Below are 13,410 nucleotides of genomic sequence, written 5' to 3' on the forward strand. Positions count from 1 at the left end.
TTCTCACACTCATCAAGGGTAGGTATCCGTGGACTTATACACAGTTCCAGTTAACTCCTTGCACAATGTCCTTATAACCACATGCGATGTTATTGCCAAACTTCCAAGGGTATGGAGTCATTTATTTATGCACTCTCTGTAATGTCCAGAGCCTCTGAGGGCGGGGTACTCTTATAAATGTTGCAAACCCGTAGTTAAGGGCCGTGTGTCTCTGTGACTGCACCTAATGTGCTAGTAGTACTCACGCTACTTCAGGGGTATGGTGTGGCGTTTTTCCCCCTTCGTTGTTGTCCGTTTTGTTGGTCTGCGGACCACCCTGCTTCACTCACTGCTCCCGTCCTCCGTGGCTGTTCGCATGCACGCGGCGGCGTGGTGACGTCACGTCTCCTCGCGAGATTACGTCTCCAAATCTCCCGGTCACTGTGTTAGTCTTCGTCCCTCACCAACTGATGCGAAAATATGTACCGAGCAGGCACAACGATACAAATCACTGCCAGACAGCTGGATATTGCTGGCTAGTGTCCCCAATGTCCTGTGTTCACTCACAATGCTCCAAAAATCACGCCCTACGCGTTTCTCCTTTCGGCTTCGTCAGGGGCTGATCTCACTGTGTGTCCCTATTCCTGTGTAGATATACCCTCCTCCATTACGTGATTGGCTATCTAGTTAATTAGTAATTACAAAAAGCACCTCTCAGATTGGAATTCTCCATTCCGTTCTACATATGAAAGTGTTCTATACGGGTTTAGCTTATTTCCTAATGTTAGCAATTTAAGTACATTTGAGTGTGTTACCAACATGTGAATAAAGCAAGTATTACAAGAGTCTATATATATTTGTTATCATTCTAATTACACATAAACCTCTGATTCGAACTTTATAAAGAGCAATTAAATACAATTGATTAACCATTTGTGTCTTTCAATTTAAACAGGACTCACTATAGTTAAGTATTTTTTGGAAATACCTTCTTTAGAGAGGCTATATATTTGTATACCATATTATATACTTATACATTTTGCTGAACAATTTTGTATAAGTATTTTTAATTTGGATATATTATTCCACTTATTTTCAATATGTTACTCATAGGGGGGTGGTGTAAATGTAAAACTCTTTACGTTAATTGTAACCACTGTGTGATATATGGGCATTTCAAATAGGATAATATGTATTTACATTCATTCATTAATTTTATACCTTTGGGTTACTTCGTTTGAGCCCAATGTATTTTATTGAGACCAAAACTTAACGACGTATTTTTTGGATATAAATTGACATGATGATGACTTATATATTATATCAAAATCCACAAATGGTTGCATATTTGTCAACTAATGCTAGGCAATGATTTATTACATGGCATATTTAATGGAGATACTATATTCAGGGCAGTAGCATATGTAGATATATCTTACTAATACATAACAATTCTTATACACAAGTTAAAGCTTAAATTTTCAAAGGTTGTTTAACCACATCTTTATAGTCATATGAATGCATATCTTATTCTTATATTTGGGAGAGGGATAATTTTATCATAAGTTCATTCATTTGGTTTTTTAGAGATTTGTATGTTGATCACAATGTAAGACATATATTTAACACAGATATTATCTAACACAGATATTATTTAATCTCTTAAAAAAGATCCCAGGTCTATGTCAATATTGAGACCTAGCGGAGTTAGTGTTTTGAGGGCATAGATCCAGTATGTTTCCTGTCTTGATATTTTATTCACGGGGTTACCCCCTCTCCAGCTAGGTCTAATTTTCTCGATACCCACAAATTTTAGACCTTTAGGGTCCTGACCATGGAAATCTTTAAAGTGTTTTGACACACTGTGTTGCTGTAAACCCTTTTCTATGTTTCTTACATGTTCCGCTATGCGGATTTTCAATTTTCTTGTAGTTCTCCCAATATATTGTTTGTTGCAAGGGCATTGCAACAGATAAACTACAAAGCTTGAGTTACAATCGATCATGTCTTTTATGTCATAAGTGTCATTTGTGACTTCTGATCTAATCGATTTGTAACTCTTTACTGAGTTTGGATGAAGTTTGCAACCTTTACACATTTGACATTTAAAAAACCCTGTCGTTATAGTGACGGGTTTCACATTGTCCTTTTTTAAACAACTGGGGGCTAGTCTTTGCTTTAAATTGCCTGCCCTAGTAAAGATAATCTCCGGTTTAGACGGTAGAATCTGCTGTAACATAGGGTCTTTATGTAGAATGCCCCAATGTTTATGAACAATCCTCCTAATGTCACTAGCAGAATTACTATATCGCGTCACAAATGGGATTGATGTTTTACCCTCTTCTCCCCTCTTTGTGACTCTAGTTTTATATTGTATTAGTTCTGCTCTATCCATCATAGAAACTCTCTTATATGCATCCTCTACTGTATCTTTTTTGTAGTTTCTCTCATCAAACTTAACCATTAGATCTTTCGCCTGTTCGTCAAATACATGCTTTTTTGAGCAATTACGTCTAATTCTTTGCATCTGACCCAATGGGATGTTATTAATCCATTTTTCGGAATGTCCGCTATTACCCAGTAAAAAGTTATTGGTGTCAACACTTTTAATATATGTTTTCGTTTCGATCTGTCCATCTTCTATATAGATAAGCAGATCTAGGAACTCGATCTGTTTGTTACTGTACTTCGTCGTGAACTTCAGATTATATGGATTATTATTTAATCCAGCTAGAAACACCTCCAAAAGATCTGTGCTACCCTCCCAAATCAGGAGGATATCGTCTATGTAACGATGCCATGATACCAAGTTTGCGCCAAACGCGTGATTGGACCAAATATACTGGTCCTCCCACATACCCATAAAGATATTTGCATAATTTGGCGCAAACTTGGTACCCATGGCAGTGCCCCTCACCTGGAGATAGAACTTGTCATCATTCCAGATGTAGTTATGACTCAAGATGAAACTGATGCAGTCTATAATAAAATCTACCTGTGATGAATCTAGAATTTTGCTGTTCGTCAAGTTATTTCTAACAGCAGTGCACCCTTGTAGATGGTCAATTACTGTATAGAGCGAACATACATCACATGTCACTAACACATAACTGTCCTTCCACTCAATATCCTGTAAAATATTGAGAACCTGAATTGTGTCTTTTAGATATGATTTCAACTTACTTACAGGTTCCTTTAGGAAGTGGTCAATATAACCAGATAGATTTGACGTGAGGGCCTTAATTCCCGACACTATGGGACGACCTGGTGGGTGGATGGGATCCTTGTGGAGCTTTGGCAAGTAATAAAATATGGGAATTCTGGGAGATTCTATATATAAAAATTCCCACTCACTTTTGTTTAATATACCATCCTTAAGACCTCTATTAAGTAATCCCAGCAATTCTGTCTGGAACTTCTCAGTTGGATTGCTTTCCAATAGTTTGTATGTTACCGTATCTCCCAAGAGTCTTAATGACTCCAGATCATAATCTTGTCTGTTGAGGATCACCACCCCTCCCCCCTTATCTGCAGTTTTAATTACAATATCGTCTCTTCCCATTAGTTCTTGGACCGCATCAAGTTCTTTTTTGGTCATGTTCTTATGGATACTATGTTTTTTCTTTCCTTCAAGTTTCTCCATATCCTCCTGCACTAATTTACTGAATGTATCAATATGTCCTCCCCTTAGGTAGCTAGGGTAGAACAGTGATTTCTTTTTACATGCAGTATGTATAAATCTTTCATTAATTGTGGTGTTTTCGTTTCTTACTTCCTGTGTCACATTTTGTTTCATGAAGTACTTTTTTAATGTCAAGTTCCTTGCAAATTTGCTAATATCTATGTATGTGTTAAAAACATTTATTCTACTGCTAGGGGCAAATGCCATACCTTTGCCCAGTACAGACTTTTGTTCTGATGTTAAGTCAACATCACTCAAATTGAAAATGCCTAATTTATGGGTATCTACAGTGCTGGTTTTTTTGGTGGCTTTAACCCCTCCTCTAGTCCCTCTTTTAGTGGACTTTCTATTTTCCTTTTGCGGGGTGACGATGTTTTGTGCATCGTCTGGGGTTGTGTCCTTTCTCCCCCCGCTCCCCCTCCTGGTTTGTCTTTTTCCTGTCTCCTCTCTAAAAAAGACCTGGATTCTGCAGATGTTGTTGGTTTTTCTATATATATATATATATATATGCAAGTCCCTGCTCACGCGATGCGCGCGCGGGTATGCGCGTGCACACACGCTCACCCGGCGCTCATGCTTGGAGAGCTCTCCAAGCATGAGCGCGCTCAGCGCCAGAGGGGACAAAGCCTTATAGTGCACTGGGCTCCGGGGAGAGCTCCATTTTAAGCTCCCGGAACCTTCATATTTCAGACGTTTATATCTCATAATCGAAACATCGGCTAGAAAAAAAAGGCAAGAAGAGAGTTCTAAAGTAACAGAAAGATAAAGGTGCATTTTAACAGATGTGGGCATTTTGACCTCCGTAGGGGGTTCCGGCAGCAGCTGCTCTGGCTCGATAGCAGAGATCACATAATGGACACTTTTCAACGTTCCTGCGCCCTGCGGGCCAATAGGATGCCGTGACGTCACCAGGTGTGGCTTCCTATTGGCTGACTCCGACGTGATACGGGAGCTTTAAACAGCAGAGAGATACCGGCGCCCCCTTCGGAGGTAAAGTATCTGTGGAAGCAGGGGGTTTACGGGGCGGAAATCAATGGGGTTCAGCTTCGGAGACCCCCTGCTTCAATCCCTTGGATGGTCCCTTTAAAGCCTTACAATAAAAATGTCACTTCTTTGTGAGCTGTAAATAATGAATGTTTTCTCCTCAACAGAAACAGTGTAATTACCTATCTCATCAACCACTTATTGTCCTTAAACCTTGACCAATACTGGCCTCGTAATGACTTCCTAAGAAAGGAAATATCTAGGCGGGGGAGAAGGGTCACCTCTGGAGGTTAAAAGTGGTTTAAAATAGTTATCCTCCCTTAGATTTTTTTTTTTTATTAAAAAAAAAAGTTTCTCAATAGACCAGTTCCAGGGCTTAACATAGAAGGAAATAAATTGTTCTCACGTAGACACGGCTACTAGATGAGGAATAGCATTGCGCTTAGGGGTGCCGGTGTCCAGTATTGAACCGGACTGTCCTGTATAACAAATTAGAGGTAATGCTGGACATGTATGTGTATACTGGTATTACCTCTCTGGGTGTGTACGTGTATACTGGTATTACCTCTCTGGGCGTGTATGTGTATACCGGTATTACCTCTCTGGGCGTGTATGTGTATACTGGTATTACCTCTCTGGGCGTGTATGTGTATACCGGTATTACCTCTCTGGGCGTGTATGTGTATACCGGTATTACCTCTCTGGGCGTGTATGTGTATACCGGTATTACCTCTCTGGGTGTGTATGTGTATACCGGTATTATCTCTCTGGGTGTGTATGTGTATACTGGTATTACCTCTCTGGGCGTGTATGTGTATACTGGTATTACCTCTCTGGGCGTGTATGTGTATACTGGTATTACTTCTCTGGGCATGTGTGTGTATACCGGTATTACCTCTCTGGGCATGTGTAGGAGGACATGTGCAGAGGTACACAATGGAGACTGTTGTAAGGTGAAATTATAACAAGGCTTTATTGTGCCTGTCGCTTAAAACACAGCAAAAAATCAACATAAGCAAAATAGTGAGCCAAACAAAGAAACCCTATCTCTGCTTTGGAGACTATCTACACATGTAGCTCAGCCCTCTCTGACTGGGTTGGTTAACTAGGCTCTTTACCAGCCCCAAATCATGGAGACATTTATCAATACACAGACCTAGATAATAGTCTTATACAAAAATGTCTTATCTGTTAGCTGGGCTGCTGTAGGGGAAGCTTCTCTGCTCTCCTGGAACCACACCCTTGTGTGCACAGAAAATGTCAGGCTCCAGGTTAGAATCTTGTCCTCTTTGTCTTGTGGTCAGCTTGTCGCTCGAGACATCTGCCCTTCCTTGGTTCAGTCCAGTTATGGACTAAGGAATCTCTGCTCTGTCTCCAAGTTCAGCTCAGGTGTGAGCAAAGGAGTCTCACTTCCTGTCTCAAAAGACAGGCTTTTCTAAGCAATCTAATCAGGCAGGTGGTGTTAGTTAATTGCCTACCAGTAGTTAACCCCCACACTGCTGGATTAGAGGCACATTTGTGAAAAGGGATAAGTCCCCTGTTACAGCGTGTATGTGTATACCGGTATTACCTCACTGGACATGTATGTTTATACTGGTATTACCTCTCTTGGCGTGTGTGTGTGTGTATACCGGTATTACCTCTCTAGACGTGTATGTGTATACCGGTATTACCTCTCTGGGCGTGTATGTGTATACCGGTATTACCTCTCTGGACGTGTATGTGTATACCGGTATTACCTCTCTTGGCGTGTGTGTGTATACCGGTATTACCTCTCTGGACGTGTATGTGTATACCGGTATTACCTCCTCTGGGCGTCTATGTGTATACCGGTATTACCTCTCTGGGCATGTATGTGTATACCGGTATTACCTCTCTGGGCGTGTATGTGTATACCGGCATTACCTCTCTGGGCGTGTATGTGTATACCGGTATTACCTCTCTGGGCGTGTATGTGTCTGGTATTACCTCTCTGGACGTGTATGTGTATACCGGGATTACCTCTCTGGACGTGTATGCGTATACCGGTATTACCTCTCTGAGCGTGTATGTGTATACCGGTATTACCTCTCTGGACGTGTATGTGTATACCGGTATTACCTCCCTGGACGTCTATGTGTATACCGGTATTACCTCTCTGGGCGTGTGTGTATATACCGGTATTACCTCTCTGGGTGTGTGTGTGCATACCAGTATTACCTCTCTGGGCGTGTATGTGTATACCGGTATTACCTCTCTGGACATAGTGAGCTGACCGGCTTGGGGGGCTGCTGGATTTCCCCGAGCAGGGAGAGAGCAGGGCTGCTGCTAGGGGGCTGGGCAGCTTCTTAAATCCTGATTGGCTGCTTCTGGGTAATGTAGCCAATCAGGAGGAGGTGTCAGGAGCCTGAGGGTGGGGACAAGGAGAGGAGGAAACAGCTTTGAGTGGAGAGAGAAGTGTGTGTCTCGCGCGTGTGTGTGTCTCTCGAGCGCGTTGCACCTTTCACCCGTGTCCAGTATTTTTGGAGAAGCTACCTGGCAACTCTAGTTGCACTGGGTAAAGTCAACAATCCCGACATTAACACAAATATGGGATAAGATCTGCTTCTCTTGTCATCTTGTCAGAGGCCTAGTGTATGACACACGCCATAAGTTCACTAGGACCTGGCAGCCATGGTTTCAATATTGCAGGGAATTAGGAATTCCTCCACCACTCGCATATTAAGACAGCTGAAGCCCAACACCCCTATAAAGAGTTCAAGGGTCAAGAAACGAGGATGAGGCCTGTATCGACCTGAACCCCACTGATCGGAGCTGGTCTGAGAATCTCTCTCTCCTCAAAACCATTAATACATGGAACCCTTAAACCAATGCTTGCTTTCTAAGACATGTGAATGTGTTCACAAGAAATATTTTTAAATGCTATATGCAATACGGTGGAGGGTTTTTAGTCACCTTTTCACCCACCAAAACCTAAATAATATATATATATTTATATAATTGGTTTGTTTAAGATGCACTGTGATTGGCCGTGCAAATCACGTGACGCGGCCGTCACCTGTGAAAAACAAAATCTCAAATCTCTTTATGAGACAGAATCTTTGCCGCACGTGATTGGTATGTGCGCTTTCATTGCATTTTATTGTTTTGTTTTGAAGCTGCGCGCCGTCGCGCGCCGTTACTGGTATAAACGCGGCCTTAGAAGGATCTTGCCTACTACAACCCAGAGGAAGGCCAAATCACTTATGCTACTTAGTGAGACATGACATCACCTACGAGGTCACCCAGAATTCTCACTATTCTACGGCCAGCGTGAAAACCATAAGCACAGGAATTCCACTGCTTTATTTTCCCACTAATTGCCTCTGTGCCGGATTGTAAGCAAAGACAAAATAACCCTAAATAAAAAGCAAACACTGCCTTGTTATTCTCCGTATCCAGAAATAGCACTACAAGTAGAACAATACTCTCACTTCCTTTGCCACGGAACGGCTCGAAGCCTGGGTAAGGAGCGAGGGACACTGGGGTCTAATAGAAACTGTCCCTGAATCTCAGAGAGACTGCTGACCAGTCAGGCAATTGTGCAATTCTCACGTTATGGTGCAGTCTGGAATAGGACCAACGTAACCCAATGATAGTCATGCTTAATAGGTTCAATATAGCTGATTGATATCTTCTTTTTTTTTTAAATGTTTAAAAACCAAATCAGAGGATACTAAATATTTCTAAGTCTTTCTTACAGCAAATACAAATCCCACTCGTGAGCACAGACAGGGCTCCAACACTGCCATTCCCCATTATCTCTCACCATACAGTGCCTCCACTACAGCTAGGGATTCTGGGTAATGACATGCAAAAGAGCACACACTGTCACTTTTTGCTTCTTATCCATTTCAACACGGGACCCCCTATAAGATTTTGCCCGTCGTTTTACGCATATTTTTTTTAGCACAGTCTGGGTTAAAGAAGTGTAGAGCCAATAACCCCACTCACAGACAACTATGTTGACCTCTTAAAAGTTTGTTCTTGTTTTTAATCACTGCGAGTGCTCATTTGCATGTCATTACCCAGAATCCCTGGCTGGAGAGGAAGCACTGCACGCTAAGAGATAATGGGGAAAGGCAGGGGTTGCAGACCTGTCTGAGACGTGGGAGTGTGCGCACAACGTGGCATTGTTATTGGCTTGTCTTGGTATTACAATGGTAAAATAATCATGAATCCAGTTTAATCCATTCCAGTGATAAAATAATCCAATGTATATATGCCTCCTGCCTGGCAAATGATCATCTCGGGGAGGGGATAGGATAAGGAAGACAAAGGGCAGTAGTGGCAGTAAAAGCAGTCCTTATGTGGAAAGGGTCACGGCCACTTCGCCGCAGACGATCCGCCGCAGGAACCTCCGCCGCCGGCTGCTTCTAAGGGAAGATTTATTACTGCTTGGGGTAGGGGATTCATTTAAGGGTTTTAGCGGGTAGAGTAGGGGGATGTAGGGTAAGGGCTTACGGTAGGGGGTTTACTTAACATAGCGGGCAGCGGAAGCTTCTGGCGGCGGAGTGAGTCGCGGCGAAGTGCTGGCGGACATTTTTTCGGGGGCGAAATGGCCGCGACCAAATATCTTAGACCGGCCCTGATGAAGGGTTTGATCCCCTGAAATGTTGTGTTTTTGTGCGGATAAAGCACCGCAAATATGCAGTAAAGTGACTGTCCCAGTGAATAATTACAACTACTTGCACTCAATGGGATTTAATGGTAGCAGATTCTTTTGTAACACATAATGTAATTATATATATATATATATATATATATATATATATATATATATATATATATATATATACTGTGGAGGGTTTTTGTCACTTTTTTTACCCACCATAACCTTAATGACAGTGGTGATTACCTAGTCTAGTCTCAAACCTGCTAGCCATTAAGACCAGCCTCACACTGATGATACCCATCAAGGTTGAAACATGTATGTGAGTAGCTCTAATGGCTTTGCATCTCATCCCAGCCTCTGTTTAAAAGCTGTGTTTAAAACAGCATGCATTGGCTTGAGGATTGGCTTGTGTAATACGAGCTTGAGACAAAAGGTGGCACTGAGTGCTCATTTGCATGTCATTTCCCAGAATCCCTTGCTGCAGTGGAAGCGCTGTATGCTGGGTGACAATGGGGAAAGACAGGGTTGCAGACCTGTCTAAGACATGCAAATGAACATACAGTAATATTTACAGTTGCTATATATATATATATATATATATATATATATATATATATACAGTATATATATATGAGACTGAGCCACTGATTGAGCCACCTGTGCTGAAGCAGGGATATCCTTACAACCTGACCTGTTGGTGGCCCTTGAGGACTGGCGTTGAGCAGCCCTGAACTAGTAAAAGGTTCACATGCTAGTGCAGTGTTTTTCACCAGGGGTTCCCCGAGCACCCCCAAAGGGTTACCTGAATTTTTTGGTGATTTGAAAATTGTACCAAATACAGAATAATTTGCAATGCATCTGATCTCAGACGCGCTATTAGAGAGGGTTGGGGTTCCTTACAATGCACCAGATATGAGATGCGCTATTAGAGAGGGTTGGGGTTCCTTATAATGCATCTGACCTCAGACGCGCTATTAGAGAGGGTTGGGGTTCCTTATAATGCATCTGACCTCAGACGCGCTATTAGAGAGGGTTGGGGTTCCTTACAATGCATCTGATCTCAGATGCGCTATTAGAGAGGGTTGGGGGTTCCTCAGAATTTCACATAGGGTTCTGTGACAGGGTGAAGTCACTTGATGAGGAGTATGCCTGGGAAACATACCTGTGACTGCTGAAACCAGCAGTCAGAGGGTTAACCCAGTTAGAGGTACCTGAACAATCAGGGCTGAATTGACACAGCTGTCAGGCAGCTTGATAAGGAGGTAACGGCTGGTAGTAGTTGGGTTCTCTCATACACCAGAGCTGTTCTGCCCAGGCTGCTGGAGCCTGGACGAGTACATGAAGTCTCTCTTAGGACAGGAGTCCCCACCAAACAAGATAAGACATTGTTCTTCTTTCTATATATAAGAATCTGTTATTTAAAGTTGGTAACCGGTTTAGTCGGCCAACTCACAGTTAGCTTTATACTGTATAGCTAGCCTCCCTACTGTGGAGTAGATGTTTTTTTTTTTAATGTTTTGTTTGCCTAAAAGGGATGGGGTGCCTAATGTTGATTTGACTGGAAAATAAAAACCATTGAAGTTAAAAGCTCTACCCACTGTTTTGGACTCTTTCTGATCACACCGTGAGGCCGTCCTGCCAAAGGTTCCTTAACGAAAAAATGGTTGGAAACCACTGTGCTAGTGGCCTGTTTATTGGTATTGTAAATGTGCACCAACATTATTTTCTATTTTCTCTGTATGCAGGGCTGGACATAGACATTTGCAGGCACAATGAGTCCGTGCTCCGTAGAGCTAGCAATCAAATGTGGTTGCCTGAGGCACTAGCCCGACGGTCACGTGGAGATCTGACATTGGGACATGTCAATGTCATTACCAAATGAGCTAGCCTAGCAGTGTCCAGCATTGCTGTGTATCGCATAACGTTACCCGTACAAGAGACTGGAGCTTGAGACCTTTACGTGCCCGCCGCTATAGGCAGCGAGGGAAAAGTCGCACAGCTCAGTGGTTTTGTTTTCCTATCCGCCGCTCTTAACCAGAAAGTAATAACCGGGATGTCATTGCTGGTCTCATAATTGCACCCTACCCTCCACTTCCCACCAATCGGGAGAGTCTGCTTTATGAAACATGTTCTAACCTTAGGAAACCAATGAGAAAAGAACTTGGCATCGGGGCTGAACGATGTGCTGGAACATGTCTGAAGCGTGAAGCTAGGGGAAGGCAATATTCCATAGCACATTATGTATCCGGACTCCAACACAGCACACTGCAGGCTACGTTAAAGTGTGGAACCCCCTCAATTAATGAGGATTCTGTCAATTAACCCCTTCGTGCTAGAAGAGGTCAAGAGTTTTTAGGTTACGGTCGGCTCTGATATGGCTTGTAAAGTGTTAATGCAGGGGTGGGCAATTCCAGTCCTCAAGGGCCAACAACGGGTCAGGTTTTCAGGATATCTCTGCTTCAGCACAGGTGGCTCAATCAGTAGATCAGTCAAAGACTGAGCCACTGGTTGAACCACCTGTGCTGAAGCTGGGACTGATTGAGCCACCTGTGCTGAAGCTGGGACTGATTGAGCCACCTGTGCTGAAGCAGGGATATCCTCAAAACCTGATCAGTTGGTGGCCCTTGAGGACTGGAGTTGGCCACCCCTGCTCTAAAATAATTTATATTGTAAGTTCCTAGGTCTAGGGCTTTTTTTATCATTAGCTTCAGTGTGTATATGTGACAATGACTGTACTGCGCTGCGGAACATGAGGGTGCCTTATTACCAGTAAATGTCTTTCTGAATATAAAAGCTGTGTAATGCAGCAGGCATCCGCTTACAGGATAAGCAAAAAGCGACGTACTGAGTGCTCGTTTTCATGTCATTACCCAGAATCCCTAGCTGCAGTGAAAGCACTGCCACTCACGTAGGGTTGCCAGGTGTCCAGTATTGAACCGGACGCTCCTGTATTTGGACACTCTGTCCAGTAAGAAATTAGAGGTAATACTGGACATGTATGTGTCCGGTATTACCTCTCTGGACATAGTGACCTGACGGGCTTTGGAAGGGTAGCGGGATTTCCCCGAGCAGCGGTATTGCTAGGGCAGCTTCCTCCATCCTGATTGGCTGCTGCTGGGTAATGCAGCCAATCAGGAGGAGGTGGCAGGAGCCTGGGGGGGGAGCAAGGAGAGGAGGAAACAGCATGGAGCAAAGAGAAGACGTGAGAAGAGCGTCTGTCATTATGGCCAGTATTTTTTTAAGAAGCCACCTGGCCACCCTAACGGTATGCTAAGCGATAATGGCGAACGGCAGCCCGAGATGTGAACGTGCTCAAAAGTGGCATTTGTATTTGCTGAATGCACAACATTTGCTTAATATAAATGCTAACTAATGTTCTGAATTGAGGTCTGAGGCCCCATTCTCTTGCACTGCTTGTGCTGTCCACAGTGAGTGCTGTGAGAATAATCCACTCTTTTTTTTCTGAATAAACACTGAGCTGAAAGCAGCAGCATTTCCTTATTCTCACAGTTCAGAACCACACCTAACTCAAGTCCCCAGCAACTCCAGCTCAGGGAACCAGCAGCAAAGACCCAGAGACTGTGTGTGACCTTCATGTGAAGCTGCAGCAGGTAAGGAAGGTGATCATGTGTTTGTTGGAGAATCATCATTTTGAATGTTGGTTGGTTGGTTGGTTGGTTGGTTGGTTGGTGGGGGGGGGGGGGACTTTACATTCACAGATCCCCCCACCCCTCTAACATTCACCATGATGGTCTAGTCTAGTGACTGGTGTCTCAAACTCAGTCCTCAAGGGCCACCAACAGGCCAGTTTTTATGGATATCTCTGCTTCAGCACAGGTAGCGCAATCTAAGGCTGAGCCACTGATTGAGCCACCTGTGCTGAAGCAGGGATATCCATAATCGATTGAGCCACTTGTGCTGAAGCAGAGGTCCATAAAACTTGGCCTGTTGGTGGCCCTTGAAGACTGAGTTTGAGACCCCTGGTCTAGTCATTTCTTATCAATGTTAAAAGATTGAGAATGATTAGGTCTTTTTCTGTCATTATTGCATGTCTAATCGAGTCTGCTGATGAAAAGTGGCTATAAATATAGTACATTGAACACATACTGTATATTTAAATATGGATGCTTTT

General features: G+C 43.2%; 1 protein-coding gene across 1 annotated transcript in view; it reads left to right on the top strand.

Moving 5' to 3' along the window:
- Positions 1-12,730: 12,730 nt before the first annotated feature.
- The window catches only part of CDC42SE1 (CDC42 small effector 1), a 33,947-nt gene continuing 33,267 nt past the window's right edge, over positions 12,731-13,410 (top strand). The window contains exon 1 of the mRNA XM_075607778.1: positions 12,731-12,889. The gene's annotated coding sequence lies outside the window, so the exon portion shown is untranslated. The remainder of the gene's footprint in view (positions 12,890-13,410) is intronic.

Source organism: Ascaphus truei, chromosome 7 (genome assembly GCF_040206685.1).
Source record: "Ascaphus truei isolate aAscTru1 chromosome 7, aAscTru1.hap1, whole genome shotgun sequence".
NCBI lineage: Eukaryota > Metazoa > Chordata > Amphibia > Anura > Ascaphidae > Ascaphus > Ascaphus truei.